This window comes from Eretmochelys imbricata, chromosome 16 (genome assembly GCF_965152235.1).
Source record: "Eretmochelys imbricata isolate rEreImb1 chromosome 16, rEreImb1.hap1, whole genome shotgun sequence".
NCBI lineage: Eukaryota > Metazoa > Chordata > Testudines > Cheloniidae > Eretmochelys > Eretmochelys imbricata.
Genome location: NC_135587.1, coordinates 874,901 through 888,091, shown reverse-complemented (window position 1 = coordinate 888,091; position 13,191 = coordinate 874,901). Strand labels below are relative to the sequence as shown.

Sequence of the window (13,191 nt, the reverse complement as noted above, 5' to 3'; positions counted from 1 at the left end):
ACCATTATTAAGAGTGAGATAAAACAGACCTTTAGAAAAAAAAGTAGGACATAAAAGCGTCTTTATAGGAAATTATTATTACAAAATACACATAGAATGTAACCTAAGAGATTTTGGAACACAAAATCCTATTTATTTTTCTTCTTCAAGGGTTCAAAGAAAGGCACCTGAAGATGGCAATTGAAAAGCTCTCCCCAGGAGTTAAAATAAACAGCACAGCTATTGTTCTGAGGCAGATTATATACTTGAACTGCCTATGACTTTCTTCAAAAGTAAACTCCATTGTGTGTTGTTGTGGAAACTGTTCAGCTTCCAATGGGGCAGAGTGGTAAGGTATCAGGCAGCTGCAGCTTTCAGTATAGCACAATTACAATTGAAATAAAAGCTGCTTTGTCTTACTTTGATCATTAAAAATTAAGATTAATGCATTCCCTCGCTGATCAGTGACAGACACATTTTGAACATAAATGCAAAAATAAAAATGTTCTACCAGTTTATCCAGAGCACAAAATTAAGACAGGAAGATTCACTGGAGGCTCAGAAATAGAGGTATTTCAAACTTGTTTTTAAAAAATATGTATTTCCCAAATGACATGCTTCTACAAGATTAACATTGGTATAAAGTGGCTGTGTGTGTATTATTGCTATAATTACTTTAGTAGCATTAAGTATGGTTTATTTATTTATAATGTGTGTATATATACAGAGTGTAGGTAAAAAGAAAAGGAGTACTTGTGGCACCTTAGAGACTAACCAATTTATTTGAGCATAAGCTTTCGTGAGCTACAGCAAACTTCATCGGATGCATCCGATGAAGTGAGCTGTAGCTCACAAAAGCTTATGCTCAAATAAATTGGTTAGTCTCTAAGGTGCCACAAGGACTCCTTTTCTTTTTGCGAATACAGACTAACACGGCTGTTACTCTGAAACCTGTCAGAGCGTAGGTAGCAGCTAGTGCTAAGGCTGCATAATGGTTTCAATTATATGCCCCTGTTTTCACAGACTGGTAAGTTATTAAAATAATTTACCTATTCAGAATGTACTTTTCATACTTGGTCTCTGTCCAAATGCTATATTTTCTGGAAAGTCTCAGCAAAATCCTTTCATTGTCTTTTTAAATTAGGTGAGGAGGAAAACAAATACACCATCCTCATTTAAAGAAAATGGACTACACCAAATACTTTGAAACCTGAAGCATGGCATTAATGTGGCTTTTTGGTAGGTTTGGGAAAAAAATGAATGATCAAAGTTATGATAATTTGAAATAGGCATCATGAGCATACAGAGTATTAAACTGTGTTAGTCCTAGAGGTGTTAGATTACAGCCTCTTGAACCACCAGCTTGATGCCAAGGAGCTATAACCTAACCTATAAAACCTGGCCTATCTGAAAATGCTCTGCATAGGGGTACTCCATTCTGGCACATAGGCACAACAGACAGGCCCTGAGCTTCCATCCCCTCCTCTGCTGGCCTAGAGAGCTTGTTAGAAGCTGGGAGCGGATGAGCCCATTAAGGAACCTGTATCAGTGGCATAAGTTAGCAGTGCCTGGAAACAGCTCTAAGTGGCTTTGCAGCCAGAGCCCCGACAAGCAGAAACTGGGTGCCTGACACCCACCTCTCTCATACTGAAATATTGCTCAGCCATGGGAGAGAACCAAGCCCATACACTCGCACTGTCAGACAGCTACACTTTTCAGTGTAGGTCAATATCCTGTTTAAGGTATCTGTCCTGCTGTCCATTTCTACGCCCTGCAAGTCCACTTGTGCCTGTACCCTCCAATCAAAAATTGTCTATTTGAATATGTCAGCAGCATGTTACATATTCAATTGTAATTTCCCCAGCTATAGGGCTTTGAACCACAGGAAGCATGGGTGCCTCCAGGACAACTGTTGTTCTACACCTATGGTGGGACAAAAGTAAAATCTTTATGTTAATTTTTAGATCTGTCAGCCACCTTTGACCTCAAGGTTTAGTTGAATCAGCTACATTCCCTATTAGGGGCAGATAGGTTCAGTTTTAAGGGGGTTCCACTTTTCCCTTTCAGACAGGTCCCAGAAGATGGAATTATTCATCAGTCCAAAGGGCACTTGTGTGTGGAGTTCTGTAGGGGGCCTCTTCTGTCCCCATCTTATTGTCTGCTGGGGGGAAACTACAGCTTGGATAGTAATACCATCAGAACGTTTGGTACACAACTCTCTCTTCTTACATTAAACATGAGTGACAGTGTCTCTGATTTCCTTGTACTTGTCTGAGAATGAATTGAATGAAGCTCAGTCTGGACATAATTGAGGGAATGCTGGTGGTGAATGCTCTAGTTAAAGCTGAGATGTTGTTTCCCATCTATCGGCTTCTTCTCTTCTTCCCCCGCCCCAAATGTAGCAATCCGCATCTCATCCATAGAATATTGGTCCCAATTTAGCTTTCTAACTAAAAATAAATAAAGGGACAAAAACTGAATGGTTCCAGTTGCAACATCCTCATTAACATTGCATTATATTTTCCCCTTGAACAGCCTCAGAGAGCACAATCAGTAGGGCTGGTCACAGGACAAGGTACCACTCAACCTGAGAAAAGCCAGTACAAACTGGGCCTGTGTTACTAACATATCTGTTTAGCTATGGTGTTTCTATGCAGCTGCATGGATGATATCCTCCATGGACATCCTCTCCTTATTGATTCTTCTTGATGAAGCCAAGATGTGGGTCAGAAAGTAACATTACTGTCACTGCCTCCTAAGACAAAGATGTATTAAGGGACAGAAATGTCCTCTTCTTGCCAACAAATAAGCAAACAACAAAATAAAACTTTAACCATGGAAATAATTGAATTGAAACAGAATAATTGAAACAGAAGATGTTTGGGGTGAAGTGCGTGGAATGGCTGACTGATATAGTTGGTGCTCATATATCAATAATCAGACTTCCTTCAGATTAACATTCATGTAAAAAAAAAAAAAGCCAAACATAAAATGGCTTTGTCCAGTCTAAACTTAAATAGAAGTAAAATACTAAGGCCAGCTTGCCTTAACCAAGCTCTCACTGGATTCTCTATGTTTTGAATCTAATTACCCCGTAAGGTATCTACCATCCTGATTTTATAGAGGGGATTTCTTTACTTCTATTTACTCCTATTTCTATTAAAAGTCTTCTTGTAAGAAAACTGAATGCTTTTTCATTGTTCTCAGATCCCAGGGTTTGGGTCTGTGGTCACCTATGCAAATTGGTGAGGCTTTTTATCCAACATTTCCCAGGAAAGGGGGGGTGCAAGTGTTGGGAGGATTGTTCATTGTTCTTAAGATCCAAGGGTCGGGGTCTGTAGTCACTTAGGCAAATTGGTGAGGCTTTTTACCAAACCTTGTCCAGGAAGTGGGGTGCAAGGTTTTGGGAAGTATTTGGGGGGAAAGACGTTCCCAAACAGCTCTTCCCCAGTAACCAGTATTTGTTTGGTGGTGGTAGCGGCCAATCCAAGGACAAAGGGTGGAATATTTTGTACCTTGGGGAAGTTTTGACCTAAGCTGCTAAAGATAAGCTTAGGAGGTTTTCATGCAGGTCCCCACATCTGTACCCTAGCATTCAGAGTGGGTGAGGAACCTTGACACAGCCTAATTTCAATTACTGGAAAGATAGTGGAACAAGTTATTAAGAAATCAATTTATAAGCACCTCGAGGATAATAGAGTGATAAGGAATAGCTAGCATTGATTTGTCAAGAACAAATCATGCCAACCCAACTCAATTTCTTTCTTGGACAGAGTTACTGGCCTAGAGGAAAGGGGGAAGCTTTAGACATGATACATCTTGATTTTAGTAAAGTTTTTGATACAGTCCCACATGACATTCTCATAAACAAACTCGGACAATGTGGTCTAGATGAAATTACTAAAAAGTGGCTGTATAACTGGTGGAAAGACTGTACTCAAAGAGTAGTTACCAACGGTTTGCTGTCAAATTGTGGGGACATATATAGTTTGGTCTGTCCTGGGTCTGGTACTATTCAATATTTTCATTAATCACTTTGGATAATGGAGTGGAGAGTATGCTTATAAAATTTCCAGATTACACCAAGTTGAAAGGTGTTGCAAGCATTTAGGAGGACAGGATTAGAATACAAAATGACTTTGGAGAATTGGTCTGAAAATGAACAAGATGAAATTCAATAAAGACAAGTGCAAAGTAGTTCACTTAGAAAGGAAAAATCAGATGCACTACGACAAAATGAGGAATATCTGGCAAGGCAGTGGTACAGCTAATAAGGGTCTGGGAGTTATAGTGGATCACAAATTGAATATGAGTTAGCAATGTGATGCAGTTGTGAAAATGGTTAATAATCTGGGATGTATTAACAGGAGTGTCATATGCAAGTGATATGTCTGGTTCTCACACTGTAAGAAAGATGTGGACAAACTGAAGAGAGTCAGAGGAAAACAACAAAAATGATAAAAGGTTTAGAAAACCTGAGCTATGAGGAAAGGTAAAAAAAACTGGGCACGTTTAGTCTTGAGAAAAGACAACTGAGGGGGAAATCTCCTTCACTGGAGGTTTTTAAAAACAGGTTAGACAAACACCTGTGAGGAATGCTCTAGGTTTACTTGGTCCTGCCTCAGCACAGGGGGGCTGGACTAGATGACCTCTTGATTGGATAGGTGGAATTTTCTATGGGGTAGTTCTACTGTACTGAAATTGGTCTCAGATCCACAACTTAGTTTTTTTTTACAACTATTCCCTTTGGAAGATAGGTTGTTTATATTTTCTAAAGCATTTGCATGAAAAAATGTCACAAAGTTAAGTGCTAAAAACAAACAAGGAGGGTTTCAAATTCCTAATCTCACAAAATAATAAATGGATTTCAATCTGATGTAGACAAATTCCTGGTAATAACAGTGCCATGGATAGGGATGCAAAAGCACACCAGCCGTTCTGTCGAACATAGAAGATAGTTGCTATTCTCTACAAGAGCCATTAAAATGAAGATTCCAGTTATCAAGCACACACAAAGGATGTGTGCCAGGTGCCCAGATCGATGGATTCTAAAGTGAAGCTAAAACTGAAGGTCGTGGATGGCATATAGTAAATTAGATATTAAAACAGATGGTGTATTGCTAGTCCACCTGGATTGAAAAGGGCATTTACTAGAATTATGCAATAATGCTACTCGTTCCTCCCCCCCCTCCCAAAAAAAAGACAAAATTATACTTATTTGAAATTTTCCACATGCTTGGTGTAGGTTATTTGCATTTATGACATTTTGCTTTTCTCTGAAATATTCAGTAGCCTGGCCATTTCTCGTGCAAAAGCATAAAAACAAAAGACAAAGGAAAAACTACTTGAGTGAAATGTCACATTTAAGCAGTATTGTGGGGTTAATTACAAAGAAATAGAAAATGTGGACAGTCACATGCACACACAGATAAAACTAAAATTACTGATAGGGTGCAGGGGGGCAAACAGGTAAGGAAGATGACAGGCATAGGAGAGGACCAGGGAGAGGTGGTAGTGATATGAAATAGAATAGAAATATTATAATGGCATTTCATACATCATTGGTCTGATCTTACCTAAGTTGTGTCTTACCTATATTCAAGTTGTGGTCACCTATGTCAAAAAGTATACAGCAAATTGTAGGTCCAGATGTTAAGATTAATCTTTGTTATATTTATATATTAGAATATATATATTTTTTAATATGCACATGCATAATGTGCATAATTATTGTGATCCTGGGCATACATGATACATACAGGAGCAGAAAGCTGGTTAGATGTCTACCTTCCCAGCATGGGTAACATGAATTGTCATAATTGTTGGCACAAATTGTGTGTATTTTTAAATATCCAGGCCTTAAGCATGATCTTGCCCATCAGTATAAGCAATGAAAAGCCAATCCAATTAAAGTTAAAATCCAAGCTCTTATTGGCTGTGTACAATTCCATTCCACTCTGCAGAGGCACATTTGAAAAATCTAAGTAAATTTAATTATTCTTTTCCCACTTTGTGGTAAGTGAGGTATTCTGCTGTTTGTAAAAGCATAGTGCAGAAGGAGGTAGTAAGGGTACATCACATTGTAGTACAACATTGCACTACTATAATGTCTTTTATGTGATGAACTCAAAGAGCTTTGTGAGCATGATTCACCTCAGCCTGACTCTTTGATGTCTCCTCTCGGATATCTCATTAGCCATTTAACATGGCAAAAACCAAATTGCTGATCCTTTCCCCAGAAACTCCTCTCTCTCCATTCTCGGTCAGTGATACCATCCACCCTCCTGCGGTGATTCATGACTCATGATTCATTCAGGGAGGCTCCTTCCTCTCCCTAGTCCATCACATACCAGCCACCTCCAAGCCCTATAATTTCTTCCTTCCTGGTATCTAAGATCTGACCTTTCTTTCCTGACAAGACAGCTGAAATACTTCCCCTATCTCAGTTACGATAACCTCCTCCTCTCTGGTCTTCCATACACAACATCGTTGCTAAAGTAATTTTCTTGCTGCATCAATCTGATCATTTCTTTGACTGCTTCCGTTGGCTCCCCCAGTTTCACTGCATCAACATCCAGTTTCTTCTTGTCACCTTCAAGGCCCTGCATAACTTTGCCCCTTAACTGCACTTGTCTTTCTCTCACCTCTGCTAAAGATGTTACCCTATTTGTCTACTTGTCCCTCAACTATCGCTTTGTTTTCAGCACTCCCTTCCTGAGCTGGTCCTCAAAGCTATGACCCCTTCTCTTTCAAGTTCCTCCTAAACCTGGCTTCTGCTGCAACTCCAACAGAAAGTTAGCCAGCTAAGACTTCTTATTTCTTTTACCAAGAAATCACTCCACTATGTTGTGCCCTTGCTGAGTAAATATATTCTCTTAATGATGTAACCCTTGGCCTTCCTTCCTCAACCGCAACCTCACTCTCCTGTTAATATCATTTGTGATGTTAGTTTGTAAGATTCCTGGGGCATGGACCGTGACTTGTGTGTTGGGAGACACCTAGCACTATTGAATGCTATATGAAATAATTCCCCAGATGAAAAATACCGAAAACCAGAGTTAAGGGTGAGTATTTCTTGGTAATTTAAGAACAAAAACATTACAGGAACATTGTAATTATCTCAAATATCAAGCTTTAGAAACCTAGCAATTCAGATTTAAGGTAAAACTTAAAAGATATCCAAGGTATGAAAATGCACAGTTAAGGCACTCAGTAACCTTAACTCTGCCTCTCTGCCTATAGTGATGCTATGGAACTACCATACAGTTATAATCAGTACATAATAGTGTTTGTAGTTCCAGATTAGATTAGGCTGACATTTAAAGGCATTAGATTTTTTTCATTTTTAGTTTCCTCACCAAAACAACTAACCCTCCCAACTTTTCCTCTGAGAGAGGTAACTATTGTCTCCATTTCATGGAGGGGCGACACTGAAGTACAGAGATGGTAAATGATTTGCTGAAGGTCACACAGCAAGTCAGTGGCAGGGCTGAAACTAAATCTCAGATCGCCTTACTTCCAGTTGCTCTGAGCAGTAGGCCTCTATAGGATGTAGTTCAACACAGGTCACTGGAAGCAGCCTTACACTTCTGCTAGCAGTAGTGCGACCATACCAATACAGAAGAGCCCATAAAAGAAGAGTAGGGAAAGGGGAAGTAAAGTAAAAAGGGGCTAGATCCTATTTTAATTTTCTTTACCATATATAACCTTCCAAAATTAGTCTGGTGTTTCTAGATAGTATAAGACAGTTTGGATAAATGCTTAGTTTAGGTGATAAGAGGTCTAGGGTATAATCTATTTTTTTCTAATTGCTTAAACTCCTACACTGGCCTTTTCTTTTTCTGTGTTGAGCGAAAATGAAGGTTTCCATTTGCCATTAAGAAGATGACATGTTAAAATGGAGGTTTGATAAAACATACAAATAATATTAAAAATGAGAAACATTTGAGTGAGTAAAATATAAAAAGAAGGTTACGAGGTAGAATAACCTGTTTTGGCAAATACTTCATTTCAGCATAAAAATGCACACGAAGGAAACTGATTTCGATGCAGTAGATTTAATTTCAACCCATCAGTCCTCAAACACTGTAATTTAAAGTAATACAAACAAAATAATTCATTACTTAAGTCAGAATACTCGGGTGCTGAAAAAATGCCTTTTTAAATTACTTTTCTACAACCTATTTCCTATGAATTATTCATTTAGTTTATGGGAAGACAGTGTTTACCACACATTTCCTGCCAAATTGTGCTTTTCTCTCAATGTTTAAAAACTTCAGGGAGCTCTACATTGCATATAATGGTGCAGTGGGCGGCCTTAAAAAGGAAGCCTTTTCCATACTGCATTTTGTGTTGAACTGCAGGAGAGCTTGTTAAGCTCCATTCAGCAAATGCTATTTGGGATTGTGTAGTAATCGATAGGTTGTGCTCATATGAATATCCCAGTATTGCCACTGTGTGTGGTGTTGGGTGGGTTATACAGGACCCTAAGATACAAACTAGGATGGTGTTGCCATGCCGACTGGCTCTGATTACTGAGGTGGAGCTAGCTGCTATGTGGTCTTACTACATTTTGGGCATCTACTGAATACAGACAATCTCTGAAATGAAGTATTTTTTCCATGTAACACTGTCTCTTTCAAGTAAGTGTTAAGAATTCCACCAGGCAGATGGGTTTATTTTATACTTCTGAACTGAGAAGTTGTGCAGAAAATGACGAAGGAATGTGCAATGCAAGTAGGGAATAAGCAGATTGGCATGTTTAAGCATTTCCTTGCTTTTCCTTGGCGGGCTGTGTTAGAAGTTGAACGGAGCACAATGAATCAAAAATGCCTTCCGTGCTTCAACATGCTAACAGAGGGTGCTTAATGCCAACTCATCAGAGGCCCCAATATCATCCCTCCAAGTGGATTAATAAAACTCACTTGAATCGAAACACAGCATCTTATCTTCCTTTGTTACCTGGGAGTAAGCAGTGCAGACCCCAAATGCATCGGTGCCAATCAGTCATAATATGAAGTCCAAGAAACAGCTGGAAGTACAGTACATCCAGCTATCCTCCTTCCACCATTTTGCTTAGCTGAGTTAAAAAACACAATTGCTGTCTTAGCCTGATTGGAGCTTGGTTCTGAGACTATGTCTAAACTGCACACTCTGCTTAGGTCTTTGGGACCAGGGCATGTGGACTCAGTGTTTCCAAGCTCCTGCTTGAGTGTCCACACTGCACTGCAAACCCAGGTTTACAATTCCTGGACCCAGGTCTCACTGCAATGCTAACGCATCCATTCTGCACTATGCAGCCCTTCTGATTTGGATCTGTGGCTTGACCGGCATCCACACCGTAAAATGCCAGGGCTTGGACCTGAGTGAGATTCAGGTTTTAACCCGAACCCCCTAGCAGAGTACTAGGACCTGCATGCTTGCTGACCCAAGTCAGACTGATTTCTGTGTGGATGGGAGAAAGGGGTGTCTGGGGTATGGATGCATCAGAGGTGAAGCTGCTGGCACTAGGGTGGTCAGGTGCCTGGCTTTTGATTGGAAAGTCCGGCCAAAAAGGGGACCTGATCTGAAACCCAAAGTCCGGTCACTGCAGGTGGGAGAGGTGGGGAGATGCCAAGTCACCACCTGCACCAGCCCCTACTCAGCCAGGGCCACCTCCTACCTGCATCAGGCAGCTGCAGCTCCCAGCCCCCACTCTGCAGGTGAGTCCTTCCCAACCTATGTAGGGAATGACAGAGGGAGGGGGAAAGAGGAGCAAATGGGGGGAGGGGCCTCAGGGGGCAGGGCAGGGGCGGGGCCTCAGCAGGAAAGAGGCAGGGAAGGGGGGGGTTCCAGCACTCCTGCTTGAGTGTCCAGTTTGTAAATATTACAAAGTTGGCCCAACACTGCCCGCACCTGCACTCGGCATTGGTGCATGTCTGAGTACCACTGGACGGGTGTGGATTTGGCAGCACATATTTGCCAGAGCTACCAGGTGTGAGCCAGGAACACAATATGGATAGTGAGTCTGATTCCTTCAGAAAATCCACCCAGCTTTTGGTTTTGTTTGACCCCAAAACATTAGGTTTTTGCTGTTTCTAAGCAAACCATGTCTAAAATAAATCAGACAGTCATTATCATTGCTACAGCTTGCCAAATGTGAAACCTGAAGGCCATCTCAAGGCTCATGTGATCCAAGGAACGTTGGCCTCTGTGGCCAATCCCTGATCAGTTCCTATCGAGGAGGTTCATAACACAGCTATTTGGAGTTCTCTGCACACCTTGACAAAGCATTTCTTGGGCTCATCCTTAGGAGAGGGGTCAATGCAGTGGTGTAAATAGTGGCATTCATTGGATATAAAGGTGTAAATTGGTCAGAAAACAGTTGCAAATAATAAATGAATGTAACTTGCACTGGTCTGGCTTTCATGAGTTGTGTAAAATGAATAATTTACACCCTGCAGGAGGCAGGAAAAAACAACTAACACTTAGCAGGAGGGTGCAAAAGACGGTAGCCAGGGCTTACTTTATCTTTCATCCCCTGTTAGTACCTGTCTTGTTGCTTCTCTCTTTCTGCCCCCTTGACCTTTGATTTTTGAATATCAAGGCCAACCAATTGCATAACCAATGCAAGTTTTACCTATTTTCTAACCAGCTTACACTCAGCAGATAATCGTTTGTCAGCATACAACCATCCATTCGTGGCAGGATTCAGGAAATAGGAGTAATTCAACTTTTCCTCTCCTGTAATTTTCAATAGGGGATAGGACATGGCTTTATTTTACTCTGTGTTTGTATTGTTTTTGAGGCTCTCTTTCTTTCAATGAAGACATTAAAACCTCATTGAAAATCATATTATCTCTTTCCATATACAAGTGAGATATTGACACTATGTGGAAGGTGTGTTTTTACATTCTATTACCTCCTGTTGCTGCTTACAGTACCTCTTGTAGTGTTGCATTTTTATTGTTTCAAAGACTTCTCTGGAATATTTTAGTACCCAAGACTGGGTATCTGTTCTTGCAGGATGTCTCTGGACAAGAGACAAATTACTGGTAACTGTTATTTTGTGAATATATACACACCTCAAAAGATCGTCACTCACTAACCTGCCTCCAGAGTTGTGTCTGTTTCCTTTAGTCTGATTTTATAATATCTAATATTTTTTTCTCTTTCCTTCTCCCTCCCTCCCTCCACCCCACTTCCAACTCCTTCCTTGTGCTCTGTGGTTTCCTCACAATAACTTTTACATCTCCTAAACAGTCATTATTATAAACCAGCCTCTCAAAATTAAATAACTTCTATCCTGGGAGTTGTACTCATGCAGAATGAAAGGGAAAATGTGTTCCACAGTTTGTAGTGAGGAATCTCATTTTTCTTGTATTTCATAATCCTTTTCTGTTCTTTTTCACGCTTTTACTCGTCCTTTTCATTCTACTGTCTGTAGTTATCATCACACTTCACTGTGATTAATATAGTCTCAAAACTCTAGCGTTATTGCGTCTGAACACTTGGTAACTCCTTTGATGAGAACATGTAGCTGATTCGTTTGTACACTGGCATACTTTCCTGGCATGAGTTTTTTGTGCTCTCTAGAAAGTTAAAAAATAATGTTGTTTTTAATTTGCAAAAATTGAAAAATAGAGTTCAACTGACTGATTTTAAAAGCATTATTTGAGCTCAGAATAGGCAGCAGTGATCATCATATTCCTAAACCCCAGAGTAACTTTGGGAAATATGAACATCGAGGAAAGATATTTAAGATTAAATGTGAGTGTATAGGGAGGGACTAGAGAAGGCAGCATGGTACAGGGAAGAGTGTGAAGTATTGGGATTCAAGATTCTCGACTCTGCCACTGGGGTGACCTTGGGCAAGTCACTTCGCTCTTCTGTGCTTCCATCTGGCAGCAGGGATTTGTCAGCCCTGGCAGGCAGGAAACCCAGGAGAAGGAACACTGATTTCAAACAACCTCAGGCCTGGCTCACCAGTTTGTAAAAGTTGTGCCAATCACACATGCTCTGTGGGTCTGCACTGACGCTGCCAGCTAATAGGACAAGGAGAAGCAAGCATTTAAGATAAAATGGACTATGCAGCATTGTGTTTTTACTATCTGTGAAGCTCAACAAACATATTACAAATATGGGGTGTATAACGTAGTAATCTTAACCTCTTTGCTAAATTGATATTTTGCAAAAGAGCTGGTTTTCCCCCCACTTAATCTGGGAAACTATCTGAATAATTATTTCGCATAAAGTACAGACATCTGCAAGTGGTTTAGTTGACTTGCTTTTAATCAATAAACTGTCCAGCTGGGATCTCAATATGTATACTCCTTGAATGGCAAGGAATTATCCCTGGGTGTGGGTTTGTTAGTGGGTAAATAATGTAAGTATTTGTAATTTTGTAAATATAATATAATTTTAGGTGTGTGCCTCATGCCTCAACAGATGCAAAGTATGCTAATATTGGTTGAGCAAAAGTACATTCCAGAATGTGCCATTGCATTCATAGCATGTTTTACTGCAAAAAGAATACAAGTGATTTCTGACTGTTGATAATGAATTTATGGATTGTTAATCCATCAAAAATCTCAATCAAATGGTATGTAAAATATCATCATACCAAAAGCGTGTAAATAAAAATCAGGGAGTGATTCACTGCTGTGTTAGTTCAGTTTTATGCAGGACTCCATTGAAGTCAGTGGAGTTACTTCAGTGTAAAGCTGGTGTAACTCAGGAATTTAGTTTATACTTTCAGGGATAACTATATAGGGCCAGGTATGCTTCAGCTTGTACAAGCAGCTCCAGTGAGGCAAAGCAGCCAAGCGATCTAGGGAATCTAGCCCACTGTCTGTAACCAGATAGGGACCACGTGAAAATGCTTCATGTTTGTGAGGCAATTGTAAATGACAATTCTAAAAAATACTTCCCCACCCATTTCTCTCCTCTCCGTTTCCCCCATCTCTTCCTCCTCTCTCTGGTGGTCTCCTCCCTCATATTTTTCTCTCCCTCCTCGCTTCTTTCATCCTGCAGTGGCTTGAGCAGAACTTCAGAATAGCCACCAGTGCCAACCCCACTCCTTTCAACTGAGGAGAGTCAGAGCTCCACAGAACAAGCAACTCAGGCTGCTGGTGCTGGCCCCATCCTGTGCTGGTCAGCACAGCGACAGCAGGGCTTGAAAGAAAATCTGCTGGCATCACTTGGCATTAGCCTGGCTTCAGAGAAAATTCCATC

The 13,191-nt window shown here is 40.4% G+C and overlaps 1 pseudogene; it reads right to left on the bottom strand.

The window, feature by feature from the left end:
• LOC144276083 (zinc finger protein RFP-like) overlaps positions 1-13,191 on the bottom strand; it is a 349,317-nt pseudogene that overhangs the window by 96,472 nt on the left and 239,654 nt on the right.